Genomic DNA, 2,952 nt, shown 5'->3' with positions numbered 1-2,952 from the left:
TCCACGCACGAATTAATAAATAAATGTATCGAAATGGACCGTCGCCAGTTGGGGCATTTATTGCGACATCAGGCACCTCATTGGTGAGAGGCAATAAAATTGGGGGGGGGGGGGAGGTTCCCATTTGAAAATACGAGGCCTGTTCAGAAAGTAAGCTCCGATTGATTGCCAAATTGAAACCACAGTGAACATCAGAAATGTTTTACTTGTAACAATTAGCTACACCTTTCAGCTACTTCTCTACGTAGTCGCCGTTCTGACTTAGACTTTTGTCATAGCGTTGTACCAACTTTTCAATAGCCTCATCATAGAAGGCAGCCGCCAGTGCTTTCCGCCAATTCTCCACGCTGGCCTACACCTCGTTGTCTGTGTCAAAATGTTGTCTTCAAAGACAGCGGTTCATGTGACCAGAGATGAAACTCAGTGGGAGACAATTGCGGACTGTATTGTGGGTAATCTAACATTTCCATTTGAAAACGATGCAGGAGCATCTTCATTGCCCCTGCAGAATGCGGCTGAGAATTGTCGTGAAGACGAAACAGCACGACAGTTATGTAATGTTAGCTGCATAGCTTCAGGCGAAATTTCTCACCAGGCCCTCGTACTTGGCGGCAGACACTATTTTCTAGACATCTTTACGCACTCACTGCGAGCTCAGAAATGAGAAGAGCGACGTGATGCTAACTGGGGTTATACTAGAGACACTACCCAACACATCTGTGCAAAGCTTTATTGGATTTTCATAGTCGTTTCCATTTCGCGACCGATCGGAGCTTACTTTCTGAACGCCCCTCGTATAAAGCTGACCCCGGCCATGTAGGAGGGGTGGTTACGAGGTGGCCAGTCGTAGCGCAGACTGATGTGCCGGTAACTAATATTAATTTTTCACCTAGAGCATTTTTTTTCGTACGGAACGTTGTTTACGAGATATTTAGCTGTCTCAAGTCAAAACAAACATCCTACATAAATGATGTGGTCGACAACACCGGAAGTCTCGTGAGGGTGTTCGCAGATGATGCTGTTGTATATAGGAAAATTGCAGCGGAATGCAGGGGAACATGTATAGGATCGACGCTTGGTGCAGGAACTGACAGCTGCCCCTCAACCTTAGTGGATGTAACGTACTGCGAATAAACAGATGGAAAGATCCATTACTGTTCGATTGCTTTATTGGCGATAAATCACCAGAAACAGTAGTAACCATAAAATACCTGGGAGTAGCCATCTGAACCAACCTAAAGTAGAACGACCACACAAAACTGATTGTAGGAGAAGCTGATGGCACTCTGGAAGAATCCCAAGGTAATGTGATTATCCTAAAAAGAAGTGGCTTGAAAAACACTCGTTCGACTGATTCTAGAGTATTCTTCGTCAGCCTGGAACGCTTACAAAAATGGTTCAAATGGCTCTGAGCACTATGGGACTTAACATCTGAGGTCACCAGTCCCCTAGAACTTAGAACTACCTAAACCTAACTAACCTTAGGACATCACACACATCCATGCCCGAGGCAGGATTCGAACCAGCGACCGTAGCAGTCACGCGGTTCCGGACTGAAGTGCGTAGAACCGCATGGCCACTGCGGCCGGCGGAACGCTTACAAGGTACAATTAATAGAGAAGATAAAGAAGATTCTAAAAAGGACAATGTGTTTCGTGACCGGGTCGTTTAGTATGCGCTAGAGACGCGTTTCTCGACCTCTTTCTTCCTTTGCTCCATACCAAAGTGGTTTCAAACTTTGGTCAAACCCCCTACATATGATTTTGTCCCTAGATGCATAAAAGCAAGCATAAAGTACATACAGACTTTTTTTACACCGTCCAGTCGCGCGACTGTGACCACCACCTATGTTCGACGTCAACGTGCAATAACCACTCAAAGACAACAGGTGGTAGCACTAGCAGTGGAGAGTATATAAAGTCTGTCGGTGGGATGCTCGCCCGATCTCCCACTGCTATATAACGATCTTGATTGTTCCAGGAATGAAGCGGCTGCAGCAACTGGGATACATCGCCATCGCTTGCCACGGTAATGGTGCATGATACCCATACTAACAAGTCTAACTTGCACGAACTATCGCAGCTACTAAGCCACTACTGCTCTTACTTATTTTATTTATTTAATCGTGTCCAAGCCATAGACAACCCACATATTACATATACACACAAATACAAATACAATACACATATGTATAAGTAAAACAAACCCAAAATGGGGAGTCACATTACAATATAAAGACAAACATAGTATATACACTCCTGGAAATTGAAATAAGAACACCGTGAATTCATTGTCCCAGGAAGGGGAAACTTTATTGACACATTCCTGACAAACATAGTATATACACTCCTGGAAATTGAAATAAGAACACCGTGAATTCATTGTCCCAGGAAGGGGAAACTTTATTGACACATTCCTGGGGTCAGATACATCACATGATCACACTGACAGAACCACAGGCACATAGACACAGGCAACAGAGCATGCACAATGTCGGCACTAGTACAGTGTATATCCACCTTTCGCAGCAATGCAGGCTGCTATTCTCCCATGGAGACGATCGTAGAGATGCTGGATGTAGTCCTGTGGAACGGCTTGCCATGCCATTTCCACCTGGCGCCTCAGTTGGACCAGCGTTCGTGCTGGACGTGCAGACCGCGTGAGACGACGCTTCATCCAGTCCCAAACATGCTCAATGGGGGACAGATCCGGAGATCTTGCTGGCCAGGGTAGTTGACTTACACCTTCTAGAGCACGTTGGGTGGCACGGGATACATGTGGACGTGCATTGTCCTGTTGGAACAGCAAGTTCCCTTGCCGGTCTAGGAATGGTAGAACGATGGGTTCGATGACGGTTTGGATGTACCGTGCACTATTCAGTGTCCCCTCGACGATCACCAGTGGTGTACGGCCAGTGTAGGAGATCGCTCCCCACACCATGATGCCGGGTGT

Source organism: Schistocerca serialis, chromosome 3 (assembly GCF_023864345.2).
Source record: "Schistocerca serialis cubense isolate TAMUIC-IGC-003099 chromosome 3, iqSchSeri2.2, whole genome shotgun sequence".
In the NCBI taxonomy this organism is placed as follows: domain Eukaryota; kingdom Metazoa; phylum Arthropoda; class Insecta; order Orthoptera; family Acrididae; genus Schistocerca; species Schistocerca serialis.
The sequence above is the reverse complement of the archived record's forward strand: the minus strand, read 5'-3'. Positions refer to the sequence as shown.